Source organism: Bombina bombina, chromosome 5 (assembly GCF_027579735.1).
Source record: "Bombina bombina isolate aBomBom1 chromosome 5, aBomBom1.pri, whole genome shotgun sequence".
Lineage (NCBI taxonomy): Eukaryota > Metazoa > Chordata > Amphibia > Anura > Bombinatoridae > Bombina > Bombina bombina.
The window spans coordinates 122,929,443-122,945,071 of NC_069503.1; the positions used below are offsets into that span (position 1 = coordinate 122,929,443).

General features: G+C 37.3%; 1 protein-coding gene across 1 annotated transcript in view; it reads left to right on the forward strand.

Annotated features, from left to right (window-relative positions):
• The first annotated feature begins 3,985 nt into the window (after positions 1 to 3,985).
• The window catches only part of LOC128660059 (zinc finger protein OZF-like), an 81,159-nt gene continuing 69,515 nt past the window's right edge, over positions 3,986 to 15,629 (forward strand). The window contains exon 1 of the mRNA XM_053713656.1: positions 3,986 to 4,066. The gene's annotated coding sequence lies outside the window, so the exon portion shown is untranslated. The remainder of the gene's footprint in view (positions 4,067 to 15,629) is intronic.

Genomic DNA, 15,629 nt, shown 5'->3' on the forward strand with positions numbered 1-15,629 from the left:
GTATGCTATGTAGTGTGTGTGTATCTGCATGTATAAGTGTATGCTATGTAGTGTATGTGTATCTGCCTGTATAAGTGTATGCTATGTAGTGTGTGTGTATCTGCATGTGTAAGTGTATGCTATGTAGTGTGTGTGTATCTGCATGTATAAGTGTATGCTATGTAGTGTTTGTGTATCTGCATGTATAAGTGTATGCTATGTAGTGTATGTGTATCTGCCTGTATAAGTGTATGCTATGTAGTGTATGTGTATGTATCTGCATGTGTAAGTGTATGCTATGTAGTGTGTGTGTATCTGCATGTGTAAGTGTATACTTTGTAGTGTGTGTATCTGCATGTGTAAGTGTATGCTATGTAGTGTGTGTGTGTATCTGCATGTGTAAGTGTATGCGATGTAGTGTGTGTGTATCTGTATGTATAAGTATATGTGCGTGTATCTGCATGTATAAGTGTATGCTATGTAGTGTATGTGTGTGTATCTGCATGTATAAGTGTATGCTATGTAGTGTGTGTGTATCTGCATGTGTAAGTGTATGCTATGTAGTGTGTGTGTATCTGCATGTGTAAGTGTATGCTATGTAGTGTGTGTGTATCTGCATGTGTAAGTGTATACTAGGTAGTGTGTGTATATGCATGTGTAAGTGTATGCTATGTAGTGTGTGTGTGTGTGTATCTGCATGTGTAAGTGTATGCGATGTAGTGTGTGTGTATCTGCATGTATAAGTGTATGCTATGTAGTGTATGTGTGTGTATCTGCATGTATAAGTGTATGCTATGTAGTGTGTGTGTATCTGCATGTATAAGTGTATGCTATGTAGTGTGTGTGTGTATCTGCATGTGTAAGTGTATGCTATGTAGTGTGTGTGTATCTGCATGTGTATGTGTAAGCTATGTAGTGTGTGTATGTATCTGCATGTGTAAGTGTATGCTATGTAGTGTGTGTGTATCTGCATCTATAAGTGTATGCTATGTAGAGTGTGTGTGTATCTGCATGTGTAAGTGTATGCTATGTAGTGTGTGTGTGTATCTGCATGTGTAAGTGCATGCTATGTAGTGTGTGTGTATCTGCATGTATAAGTGTATGCTATGTAGTGTGTGTGTATCTGCATGTATAAGTGTATGCTATGTAGTGTATGTGTATCTGCCTGTATAAGTGTATGCTATGTAGTGTGTGTGTATCTGCATGTATAAGTGTATGCTATGTAGTGTGTGTGTGTATCTGCATGTGTAAGTGTATGCTATGTAGTGTGTGTGTATCTGCATGTGTAAGTGTATGCTATGTAGTGTGTGTGTATCTGCATGTGTAAGTGTATACTATGTAGTGTGTGTATCTGCATGTGTAAGTGTATGCTATGTAGTGTGTGTGTGTGTGTATCTGCATGTGTAAGTGTATGCGATGTAGTGTGTGTGTATCTGCATGTATAAGTGTATGCTATGTAGTGTATGTGTGTGTATCTGCATGTATAAGTGTATGCTATGTAGTGTGTGTGTATCTGCATGTATAAGTGTATGCTATGTAGTGTGTGTGTGTATCTGCATGTGTAAGTGTATGCTATGTAGTGTGTGTGTATCTGCATGTGTATGTGTAAGCTATGTAGTGTGTGTATGTATCTGCATGTGTAAGTGTATGCTATGTAGTGTGTGTGTATCTGCATGTATAAGTGTATGCTATGTAGAGTGTGTGTGTATCTGCATGTGTAAGTGTATGCTATGTAGTGTGTGTGTATCTGCATGTGTAAGTGCATGCTATGTAGTGTGTGTGTATCTGCATGTATAAGTGTATGCTATGTAGTGTGTGTGTATCTGCATGTATAAGTGTATGCTATGTAGTGTATGTGTATCTGCCTGTATAAGTGTATGCTATGTAGTGTGTGTGTATCTGCATGTGTAAGTGTATGCTATGTAGTGTGTGTGTATCTGCATGTATAAGTGTATGCTATGTAGTGTGTGTGTATCTGCATGTATAAGTGTATGCTATGTAGTGTATGTGTATCTGCCTGTATAAATGTATGCTATGTAGTGTGTGTGTATCTGCATGTGTAAGTGTATGCTTTGTAGTGTGTGTGTATCTGCATGTGTAAGTGTATGCTATGTAGTGTGTGTGTGTATCTGCATGTATAAGTGTATACTATGTAGTGTGTGTGTGTGTATCTGCATGTATAAGTGTATGCTATGTAGTGTATGTGTATCTGCCTGTATAAGTGTATGCTATGTAGTGTGTGTGTGTGTATCTGAATGTGTAAGTGTATGCTATGTAGTGTGTGTGTATCTGCATGTGTAAGTGTATACTATGTATTGTGTGTGTGTATCTGCATGTATAAGTGTATGCTATGTAGTGTGTGTGTATCTGCATGTGTAAGTGTATACTATGTAGTGTGTGTGTGTATCTGCATGTATAAGTGTATGCTATGTAGTTTGTGTGTATCTGCATGTGTAAGTGTATGCTATGTAGTGTGCTACTGTGCATTTTTGCTGACGTTAAAGGCCAGAATTTAGATTATTAATGGGCAATGCAGAGAGCAGTTTTAAAGAATTTATTATTAAATGTCCAATTAAGATAAAAATATTTAGCAATGTCTCTGCAAAGGTTAATTAAATACAGCGCTCACATAGCCATGCCAGTGGTTTGAGCTTGTGTTTGATTTGCTGCCGAAGTGTATTAAAATCTATGACTTTATTTAGAATTTTATTTATATTTCTTTGGTCTTATGATTTTTTAAGCCCCGCCCACCAGATTTTTTTTTTGGGGGGGGGGGTGTCCCTCTTTTGAATTTTGAAATGTTGGGAGGTATGCAGTTGTCATTAAGGGGTTAATGTTCATTCACAGTGGTTACCTTATAAGTAACAGTCACAGTGATTACCTTATAAGTGACAGTCACAGTGGTTACCTTATAAGTAACAGTCACAGTGATTACCTTATAAGTGACAGTCACAGTGGTTACCTTATAAGTGACAGTCACAGTGATTACCTTATAAGTGACAGTCATAGTGATTACCTTATAAGTGACAGTCACAGTGGTTACCTTATAAGTAACAGTCACAGTGATTACCTTATAAGTGACAGTCACAGTGGTTACCTTATAAGTAACAGTCACAGTGATTACCTTATAAGTGACAGTCACAGTGGTTACCTTATAAGTGACAGTCACAGTGATTACCTTATAAGTGACAGTCATAGTGATTACCTTATAAGTGACAGTCACAGTGGTTACCTTATAAATGACAGTCATAGTGATTACCTTATAAGTGACAGTCACAGTGGTTACCTTATAAGTGACAGTCATAGTGATTACCTTATAAGTGACAGTCACAGTGGTTACCTTATAAGTAACAGTCACAGTGATTACCTTATAAGTGACAGTCACAGTGGTTACCTTATAAGTAACAGTCACAGTGATTACCTTATAAGTGACAGTCACAGTGGTTACCTTATAAGTGACAGTCACAGTGATTACCTTATAAGTGACAGTCATAGTGATTACCTTATAAGTGACAGTCACAGTGGTTACCTTATAAATGACAATCAGCATAAACTACTGTGACATAGTTGCCAACATTTCAAAAAAAAATTCCAGGGACACTTTGCAGCAGTGCAAGCAAGCGGGTTACTGGAGTATTGATGACCTACTGTTCAACTGCTCCACTCACTCAGTTTGGCAACTATGCTGTGAGTGAACATTAAGAACAAGAAAGCTCAGGCTGTAAAATGTTTCGTTTTCAGAATGATTGTCTATAGGTTGTTTGTTCCATAAAGTTGATGAAAAAAAAAAAAAAGCTTTTGAGTGGAGGTCACATGTCTCCTGTCTAGAGTCAGTGGAGGTCACATGTTTCCTGTCTAGAGTGGAGCTCAAGTCTGCAGCTGGACTACCTTTGAGAAAATCGCTGTACACTGTCACTTTAACTATATAAATAAAGCTAAATGAAATATTACACCTCCTGTTTTTTTTATGATTGGCTGAATTGTAACATATGACTTTCACTTTATGTATTGTGGGATTTGTAGTCCTGCAGTTTTTTTCAGTGTTACCCTAAATTCCTGTACACTACAGGCTGGAGGCTGCAAAACAGTGAGTACATGAGTCATTAGCTATATATAGACTGTAGTACTGTATAATGTGCTGTACTCTGTGTGTGTGTGTCATGTAGTCCTGTGATTAGATATATATAGGTTGTGGTACTGTATAATGTGCTGTAATCTGTGTGTGTGTCATGTAGTCCTGTGATTAGATATATATAGGCTGTGGTACTGTATAATGTGCTGTAATCTGTGTGTGTCATGTAACCCTGTGATTAGATATATATAGGCTGTGGTACTGTATAATGTGCTGTAATCTGTGTGTGTGTGTGTCATGTAGCCCTGTGATTAGATATATATAGGCTGTGGTACTGTATAATGTGCAGTAATCTGTGTGTGTCATGTAGTCCTGTGATTAGATATATATAGGCTGTGGTACTGTATAATGTGCTGTAATCTGTGTGTGTCATGTAGTCCTGTGATTAGATATATATAGGCTGTGGTACTGTATAATGTGCTGTAATCTGTGTGTGTCATGTAGCCCTGTGATTAGATATATATAGGCTGTGGTACTGTATAATGTGCTGTAATCTGTGTGTGTGTCATGTAGCCCTGTGATTAGATATATATAGGCTGTGGTACTGTATAATGTGCTGTAATCTGTGTGTGTCATGTAGTCCTGTGATTAGATATATATAGGTTGTGGTACTGTATAATGTGCTGTAATCTGTGTGTGTCATGTAGCCCTGTGATTAGATATATATAGGCTGTGGTACTGTATAATGTGCTGTAATCTGTGTGTGTCATGTAGTCCTGTGATTAGATATATATAGGCTGTGGTACTGTATAATGTGCTGTAATCTGTGTGTGTCATGTAGTCCTGTGATTAGATATATATAGGCTGTGGTACTGTATAATGTGCTGTAATCTGTGTGTGTCATGTAGCCCTGTGATTAGATATATATAGGCTGTGGTACTGTATAATGTGCTGTAATCTGTGTGTGTCATGTAGCCCTGTGATTAGATATATATAGGCTGTGGTACTGTATAATGTGCTGTAATCTGTGTGTGTCATGTAGCCCTGTGATTAGATATATATAGGCTGTGGTACTGTATAATGTGCTGTAATCTGTGTGTGTCATGTAGTCCTGTGATTAGATATATATAGGCTGTGGTACTGTATAATGTGCTGTAATCTGTGTGTGTGTGTCATGTAGTCCTGTGATTAGATATATATAGGCTGTGGTACTGTATAATGTGCTGTAATCTGTGTGTGTCATGTAGTCCTGTGATTAGATATATATAGGCTGTGGTACTGTATAATGTGCTGTAATCTGTGTGTGTCATGTAGCCATGTGATTAGATATATATAGGTTGTGGTACTGTATAATGTGCTGTAATCTGTGTGTGTGTCATGTAGCCCTGTGATTAGATATATATAGGCTGTGGTACTGTATAATGTGCTGTAATCTGTGTGTGTCATGTAGTCCTGTGATTAGATATATATAGGCTGTGGTACTGTATAATGTGCTGTAATCTGTGTGTGTGTAATGTAACCCTGTGATTAGATATATATAGGCTGTGGTACTGTATAATGTGCTGTAATCTGTGTGTGTGTCATGTAGTCCTGTGATTAGATATATATAGGTTGTGGTACTGTATAATGTGCTGTAATCTGTGTGTGTGTCATGTAGCCCTGTGATTAGATATATATAGGCTGTGGTACTGTATAATGTACTGTAATCTGTGTGTGTGTCATGTAGCCCTGTGATTAGATATATATAGGCTGTGGTACTGTATAATGTGCTGTAATCTGTGTGTGTCATGTAGCCCTGTGATTAGATATATATAGGCTGTGGTACTGTATAATGTGCTGTAATATGTGTGTGTGTCATGTAGTCCTGTGATTAGATATATATAGGCTGTGGTACTGTATAATGTGCTGTAATCTGTGTGTGTCATGTAGCCCTGTGATTAGATATATATAGGCTGTGGTACTGTATAATGTGTTGTAATCTGTGTGTGTCATGTAGCCCTGTGATTAGATATATAGGCTGTGGTACTGTATAATGTGCTGTAATCTGTGTGTGTCATGTAGCCCTGTGATTAGATATATATAGGCTGTGGTACTGTATAATGTGCTGTAATCTGTGTGTGTGTCATGTAGTCCTGTGATTAGATATATATATGCTGTGGTACTGTATAATGTGCTGTAATCTGTGTGTGTGTCATGTAGCCCTGTGATTAGATATATATAGGCTGTGGTACTGTATAATGTGTTGTAATCTGTGTGTGTCATGTAGCCCTGTGATTAGATATATAGGCTGTGGTACTGTATAATGTGTTGTAATCTGTGTGTGTCATGTAGCCCTGTGATTAGATATATATAGGCTGTGGTACTGTATAATGTGCTGTAATCTGTGTGTGTGTCATGTAGTCCTGTGATTAGATATATATAGGCTGTGGTACTGTATAATGTGCTGTAATCTGTGTGTGTGTCATGTAGTCCTGTGATTAGATATATATAGGCTGTGGTACTGTACAATGTGCTGTAATCTGTGTGTGTGTCATGAAGTCCTTTGATTAGATATATATAGGCTTTGGTACTGTATAATGTGCTGTAATCTGTGTGTGTGTGTCATTTAGTCCTGTGATTAGATATATATAGGCTGTGGTACTGTATAATGTGCTGTAATCTGTGTGTGTGTCATGTAGTCCTGTGATTAGATATATATAGGCTGTGGTACTGTATAATGTGCTGTAATCTGTGTGTGTGTGTGTCATTTAGTCCTGTGATTAGATATATATAGGCCGTGGTACTGTATAATGTCCTGTAGTCTGTGTGTGTCATTTAGTCCTGTGATTAGATATATATAGGCTGTGGTACTGTATAATGTGCTGTAATCTGTGTGTGTGTCATGTAGTCCTGTGATTAGATATATATAGGTTGTGGTACTGTATAATGTGCTGTAATCTGTGTGTGTGTCATGTAGCCCTGTGATTAGATATATATAGACTGTGGTACTGTATAATGTGCTGTAATCTGTGTGTGTGTGTCATGTAGCCCTGTGATTAGATATATATAGGCTGTAGTACTGTATAATGTGCTGTAATCTGTGTGTGTGTCATGTAGCCCTGTGATTAGATATATATAGGCTGTGGTACTGTATAATGTGCTGTAATCTGTGTGTGTGTCATGTAGTCCTGTGATTAGATATATATAGGCTATAGTACTGTATAATGTACTGTAATCTGTGTGTGTGTATCATGTAGTCCTGTGATTACATATATATAGGCTGTGGTACTGTATAATGTGCTGTAATCTGTGTGTGTCATGTAGCCCTGTGATTAGATATATATAGGCTGTGGTACTGTATAATGTGCTGTAATCTGTGTGTGTATAATGTAGCCCTGTGATTAGATATATATAGGCTGTGGTACTGTATAATGTGCTGTAACCTGTGTGTGTCATGCAGCCCTGTAATTAGATAGATATATATAGGCTGTGGTACTGTATAATGTGCTGTAATCTGTGTGTGTGTGTGTCATGTAGCCCTGTGATTAGATATATATATATATATAGGCTGTGGTACTGTATTATGTGCTGTAATCTATGTGTGTGTCATGTAGCCCTGTGATTAGATATATATAGGCTGCGGTACTGTATAATGTGCTGTAATCTGTGTGTGTGTCATGTAGTCCTGTAATTAGATATATATATGCTGTGGTACTGTATAATGTGCTGCAATCTGTGTGTGTCATGTAGCCCTGTGATTAGATATATATAGGCTGTGGTACTGTATAATGTGCTGTAATCTGTGTGTGTGTCATGTAGCCCTGTGATTAGATATATATAGGCTGTGGTACTGTATAATGTGCTGTAATCTGTGTGTGTGTCATGTAGCCCTGTAATTAGCTATAATAGGCTGTGGTACTGTATAATGTACTGTAATCTGTGTGTGTGTCATGTAGCCCTGTGATTAGATATATATAGGCTGTGGTACAGTATAATGTGCTGTAATCTGTGTGTATATCATTTAGTCCTGTGATTAGATATATATAGGCTGTGGTACTGTATAATGTACTGTAATCTGTGTGTGTGTGTGTGTGTCATGTAGCCCTGTGATTAGATATATATAGGCTGTGGTACTGTATAATGTGCTGTAATCTGTGTGTGTCATGTAGTCCTGTGATTAGATATATATATAGGCTGTGGTACTGTATATTGTGCTGTAATCTGTGTGTGTGTGTCATGTAGCCCTGTGATTATATATATATATATATATATATATATATATATATATATATATATATATATATGCTGTAGTACTGTATATTGTGCTGTAATCTGTGTGTGTGTGTGTCATGTAGTTCTGTGATTAGATATATATAGGATGTGCTACTGTATAATGTGCTGTAATCTGTGTGTGTGTATCATGTAGCCCTGTGATTAGATATATATAGGCTGTGGTACTGTATATTGTGCTGTAATCTGTGTGTGTGTGTCATGTAGCCCTGTGATTATATATATATAGGCTGTAGTACTGTATAATGTGCTGTAATCTGTGTGTGTGTGTGTCATGTAGCCCTGTGGTTATATATATATATAGGCTGTAGTACTGTATAATGTGCTGTAATCTGTGTGTGTCATGTAGCCCTGTGATTAGATAGAGAGATATATATATATACAGGTTTGGGTAAAAGCCGGATCCTACCGGATCCATGCCTAATTTAGACAAATATACACAAATTTGTTTTCCACACAAACATATCCAGACACTTCTGTATGCAACAACATTTTACTCAAAAACATCTGGGTCCTTTCAGAACCAGCACTTTTTTACAGAGAAAAAGCCGGATCCATGCCTACTTTAGACAAATACACACAAATGTAATTGTTTTCCATACAAACACATCCAGACACTTCTGGATCCAACAACATTTTATTGCAAAACATTTGGGTCCTTTCAGAACCAGCACTTTTTTACAGAAAAACAGCCGGATCCTGCCGGATCCATGCCTAATTTCGACAGATACACACACATTTTAAGTGTTTTCCACACAATTACATCCAGACACTACTGGATCCAACAACATTTTACTCAAAAACATATGGGTCCTTTAAGAACCAACACTTTTTTACAGAAAAACAGCCGGATCCATGCCTAATTTCGACAGATACACAAACATTTAAATGTTTTCCATACAAACACATCCAGACACTACTGGATCCAACAACATTTTACTCAAAAACATTTGGGTCCTTTCAGAACCAGCACTTTTTTACAGAGAAAAAGCTGGATCCATGCCTACTTTAGACAAATACACACAAATGTAATTGTTTTCCACACAAACCTATCCAGACACTTCTGTATCCAACAACATTTTACTGCAAAACATTTGTGTCCTTTCAGAACCAGCACTTTTTTACAGAAAAAAAGTCGGATCCTACCGGATCCATGCCTAATTTAAACAGATACACACAAATTTAATTGTTTTCCACACAAACACATCCAGACACTTCTGGATCCAACAACATTTTACTCAAAACATTTGGGTCCTTTCAGAACCAACACTTTTTACAGAAAAACAGCCGGATCCTGCCGGATCCATGCCTAATTTAGACAAATACACACAAATGTAATTGTTTTCCAGACAAACACATCCAGACTCTTCTGGATCCAACAACAATTTACTCAAACATTTGGGTCCTTTTAGAACCAGCACTTTTTTTACAGAAAAACAGCCGGATTCTGTCGGATCCATGCCTAATTTAGACAAATATACACACATTTGTTTTCCACACAAACCTATCCAGACACTTCTGTATCCAACAACATTTTACTGCAAAACATTTGTGTCCTTTCAGAACCAGCACTTTTTTACAGAAAAAAGTCGGATCCTACCGGATCCATGCCTAATTTAAACAGATACACACAAATTTAAGTGTTTTCCACACAAACACATCCAGACACTTCTGTATCCAACAACATTTTACAGAAAAACATCTGGGTCTTTTCAGAATCAACACTTTTTTACAGAAAAACAGCCGGTTCCTGCCAGATCCATGCTTAATTTAAATAGATACACACAAATTTAATTGTTTTCCACACAAACACATCCAGACACTTATGGATCCATAAATATTTTACACAAAAACGTTTTGGTTCTTTCAGAACCAACACTTCTTTTCCGAAAAACAGACAGATCCTGCTGGATCAATGCCTAATTTAGATAGATATACACAAATGTAAGTGTTTTCCACACAAACACATCCAGACACTTCTGTATCCTTCAATATTTTACACCAAAATATCTGTGTCCTTTTAGAACCAATACTTTTTTTTGCTTCAAAACAACCGGATCCTGCCAGATTCATGTCTAATTTAGACAGATATCCTCAAATTTAAATATTTGCTATACAAACACTTCCAGACACTTCTGGATCCAATAATATTTTTTACAGAAAAACCGCCGTATCCTGACGGATCCATGCCTAATTTAGGCAGATATACACAAATGTGTTTTCCACACAAGTACATCTAGAAACTTGTGGATCCAGCAATATTTTACAAAAAAACATATGGTCCTTTTAAGAACCAACACTTTTTTACACAAAAACAGACAGATCCTGCCGGATCTGTGTCTAATTTAGACAGATATACACAAATGTAAGTGTTTTCCACACAAATATCTCCAGATACTTCTGTATCCAACAACATTTTACTGCAAAACATTTGTGTCCTTTCAGAACCAGCACTTTTTTACAGAAAAAAAGTCGGATCCTACGGGATCCATGCCTAATTTAAACAGATACACACAAATTTAAGTGTTTTCCACACAAACACATCCAGACACTTCTGTATCCAACAACATTTTACTGAAAAACATCTGGGTCTTTTCAGAATCAACACTTTTTTTTTACAGAAAAAAAGTCGGATCCTACCGGATCCATGCCTAATTTAAACAGATACACACAAATTTAAGTGTTTTCCACACAAACACATCCAGACACTTCTGTATCCAACAACATTTTACAGAAAAACATCTGGGTCTTTTCAGAATCAACACTTTTTTACAGAAAAACAGCCGGTTCCTGCCAGATCCATGCTTAATTTAAATAGATACACACAAATTTAATTGTTTTCCACACAAACACATCCAGACACTTATGGATCCATAAATATTTTACACAAAAACGTTTTGGTTCTTTCAGAACCAACACTTCTTTTCCGAAAAACAGACAGATCCTGCTGTATCAATGCCTAATTTAGATAGATATACACAAATGTAAGTGTTTTCCACACAAATACATCTAGAAACTTGTGGATCCAGCAATATTTTACAAAAAAACATATGGTCCTTTTAAGAACCAACACTTTTTTTACACAAAAACAGCCAGATCCTGCCGGATCTGAGTCTAATTTAGACAGATATACACAAATGTAAGTGTTTTCCACACAAATATCTCCAGATACTTCTGATCCATCACTATTTTACCTTTCAGAACAAACAAACATTTTTTACACAAAATAATCTGATCCTACTATATCCATATCTTATTTAGACAGATATACACAAATTTAATTTTTGTCCACACAAACACATCCATCTAGGTCCTTTCAGAACCAACAGTTTTTACAGGAAAACAGCAAAACTGTTGGTTCTAAAAGGACCCAAATGTTTTTGAGTAAAATGTTGTTGGATACAGAAGTGTCCGAATGTGTTTTGTGGAAAACACTTAAATTTGTGTGTATTTGTCTAAATTAGGCATGGATTCAGCAGGATCCGGCTGTTTTTCTGTAAAAAAAGTGTTGGTTCTGAAAGGACCCAAATGTTTTTGAGTAAAATGTTGTTGGATCCAAAAGTGTCTGGATGTGTTTGTATGGAAAACACTTACATTTGTGTGTATTTGTCTAAATTAGGCATGGATCCGGTAGGATCCAGCTGTTTTTCTGTAAAAAAAAGTGTTGTTTCTGAAAGGACCCAAATGTTTTTGTGCAAAATATTGATAGATCCAGAAGTGTCTGAATGTGTTTGTGTGGAAAACACTTAAATGTGTGTGTATCTGTCTAAATTAGGCATGGATCCGGCAGGATCCGGCAGTTTTTTCTGTAAAAAAGTGCTGGTTCTGAAAGGACCCAGATTTTTTTGAGTAAAATGTTGTTGCATACAGAAGTATCTGGATGTGTTTGTGTGGAAAACACTTAAATGTGTGTGTGTGTATCTGTCTAAATTAGGCATGGATCCATTAGGATTCGGCTGTTTTTCTGTAAAAAAGTGCTAGTTCTGAAAGGACCCAAATGTTTTTGAGTAAAATGTTGTTGCATACAGAAGTGTCTGGATATGTTTGTGTGGAAAACAATTACATTTGTGTGTATTTGTCTAAATTAGGCATGGATCCGGCAGGATCCGGCTGTTTTTCTGTAAAAAGTGCTGGTTCTGAAAGGACCCAAATGTTTTGCAATAAAATGTTGTTGGATCCAAAAGTGTCTGGATATGTTTGTGTGGAAAAAAATTATATTTGTGTATATTTGTTTAAATTAGGCATGGATCCGGCAGGATCCGGCTGTTTTTCTGTAAAAACACATAATTTATGTAAGAACTTACCTGATAAATTAATTTCTTTCATATTAGCAAGAGTCCATGAGCTAGTGACGTATGGGATATACATTCCTACCAGGAGGGGCAAAGTTTCCCAAACCTCAAAATGCCTATAAATACACCCCTCACCACACCCACAAATCAGTTTAACGCATAGCCAAGAAGTGGGGTGATAAGACAAAAGTGCGAAAGCATAAAAAATAAGGAATTGGAATAATTGTGCTTTATACAAAAAAATCATAACCACCACAAAAAAGGGTGGGCCTCATGGACTCTTGCTAATATGAAAGAAATTAATTTATCAGGTAAGTTCTTACATAAATTATGTTTTCTTTCATGTAATTAGCAAGAGTCCATGAGCTAGTGACGTATGGGATAATGAATACCCAAGATGTGGATCTTCCACGCAAGAGTCACTAGAGAGGGAGGGATAAAATAAAGACAGCCAATTCCGCTGAAAATAATCCACACCCAAAATAAAGTTTAAATCTTATAATGAAAAAAACTGAAATTATAAGCAGAAGAATCATACTGAAACAGCTGCCTGAAGTACTTTTCTACCAAAAACTGCTTCAGAAGAAGAAAACACATCAAAATGGTAGAATTTAGAAAAAATATGCAAAGAAGACCAAGTTGCTGCTTTGCAAATCTGATCACCCGAAGCTTCATTCCTAAATGCCCAGGAAGTAGAAACTGACCTAGTAGAATGAGCTGTAATCCTTTGAGGCGGAGTTTTACCCGACTCGACATAAGCATGATGAATCAAAGACTTTAACCAAGACGCCAAAGAAATGGCAGAGGCCTTCTGACCTTTCCTAGAACCGGAAAAGATAACAAAATAGACTAGAAGTTTTTCGGAAAATTTTAGTAGCTTCAACATAATATTTCAAAGCTCTAACTACATCCAAAGAATGCAATGATCTTTCCTTAGGATTCTTAGAATTAGGACACAATGAAGGAACCACAATTTCTCTACTAATGTTGTTAGAATGCACAACCTTAGGAAAAAATTGAAAAGAAGTTCGCAACACCGCCTTATCCTGATGAAAAATCAGAAAAGGAGACTCACAAGAAAGAGCAGATAAATCAGAAACTCTTCTAGCAGAAGAGATGGCCAAAAGAAACAAAAACTTTCCAAGAAAGTAATTTAATGTCCAGCAAATGCATAGGTTCAAACGGAGGAGCTTGAAGAGCCCCCAGAACCAAATTCAAACTCCAAGGAGGAGAAATTGACTTAATAACAGGCTTTATACGAACCAAAGCTTGTACAAAACAATGAATAACAGGAAGACTAGTAATCTTTTTGTGAAAAAGAACAGAAAGAGCAGAGATTTGTCCTTCAAGGAACTTGCAGACAAACCTTTATCCAAACCATCCTGAAGAAACTGTAAAAGTCTAGGAATTCTAAAAGAATGCCAAGAAAAATGGTGAGAAAAACACCAAGAAATGTAAAACTTCCAGACTCGATAATATATCTTCCTAGATACAGATTTACGAGCCTGTAACATAGTATTAATCAGAGAGTCAGAGAAACCTCTATGACTGAGAATCAAGCGTTCAATCTCTATACCTTCAAATTTAAGGATTTGAGATCCTGATGGAAAAAAGGACCTTGTGATAGAAGGTCTGGTCTTAACGGAAGAGTCCATGGTTGGCAAGTGGCCATCCGGACAAGATCCGCATACCAAAACCTGTGAGGCCATGCTGGAACCACCAGCAGAACAGACGAGCAAACCTTAGAATCTTGGAAATTACTCTTGGAAGAAGAACTAGAGGTGGAAAGATATAGGCAGGATGATACTTCCAAGGAAGTGACAATGCATCCACTGCCTCCACCTGAGAACCCCTGGATCTGGACAGATACCTGGGAAGCTTCTTGTTTAGATGAGAAGCCATAAGATCTATTTCTGGAAGTCCCCACATTTGAACAATCTGAAGAAATACCTCTGGGTGAAGAGACCATTCGCCCGGATGTAACATTTGGTGACTGAGATAATCCGCTTCCCAATTGTCTATACCTGGGATATGAACCACAGAAATTAGACAGGAGCTGGATTCCGCCCAAACCAGAATTCGAGATACTTCTTTCATAGCCAGAGGACTGTGAGTCCCTCCTTGATGATTGACATATGCCACAGTTGTGACATTGTCCGTCTGAAAACAAATGAACGACTCTCTCTTTAGAAGAGACCATGACTGAAGAGCTCTGAAAATTGCACGGAGTTCCAAAATATTGATTGGTAATCTCACCTCCTGAGATTCCCAAACCCCTTGTGCTGTCAGAGACCCCCAAACAGCTCCCCAACCTGTCAGACTTGCATCTGTTGAAATCTCAGTCCAGGTTGGAAGAACAAAAGAAGCCCCCTGAATTAAACGATTGTGGTCTGTCCACCATGTCAGAAAGTGTCGAACAATCGTTTTAAATATATTAATTGAGATATCTTTGTATAATCCCTGCACCACTGGTTCAGCATACAGAGCTGAAGAGGTCGCATGTGAAAACGAGCAAAGGGAACCGCGTCCAATGCAGCAGTCATAAGACCTAGAATTTCCATGCATAAGGCTACCGAAGGGAAAGATTGAGACTGAAGGTTTCGACAAGCTGAAACCAATTTCAGACGTCTCTTGTCCGTCAGACAGAGTCAAGGACACTGAATCTATCAGGAAACCTAAAAAGGTTACCCTTGTCTGAGGAATCAACAAACTTTTTGGTAAATTGATCCTCCAACCATATTCTAGAAGAAACAACACTCATAAAAGACTGGAAAGGTTCTTTCTAGTGAAAATGAGCAAAGGGAATTGAATCCAATGCCGTGGCCATAAGACCTAAAACTTCTATGCATATATAGCAACTGAAGGAAATAATAGAGACATAAGGTACCGACAGACGGAACCCAATAGAATTATCCCTTGTCTGATAGAGACAAAGACAGTGACACAAACTTTCTGGAAACCTAAAAAAGGTGACCCTTGTGTGAGGAATCAAGAGCTTACGAAAAAAAGATCCTCTA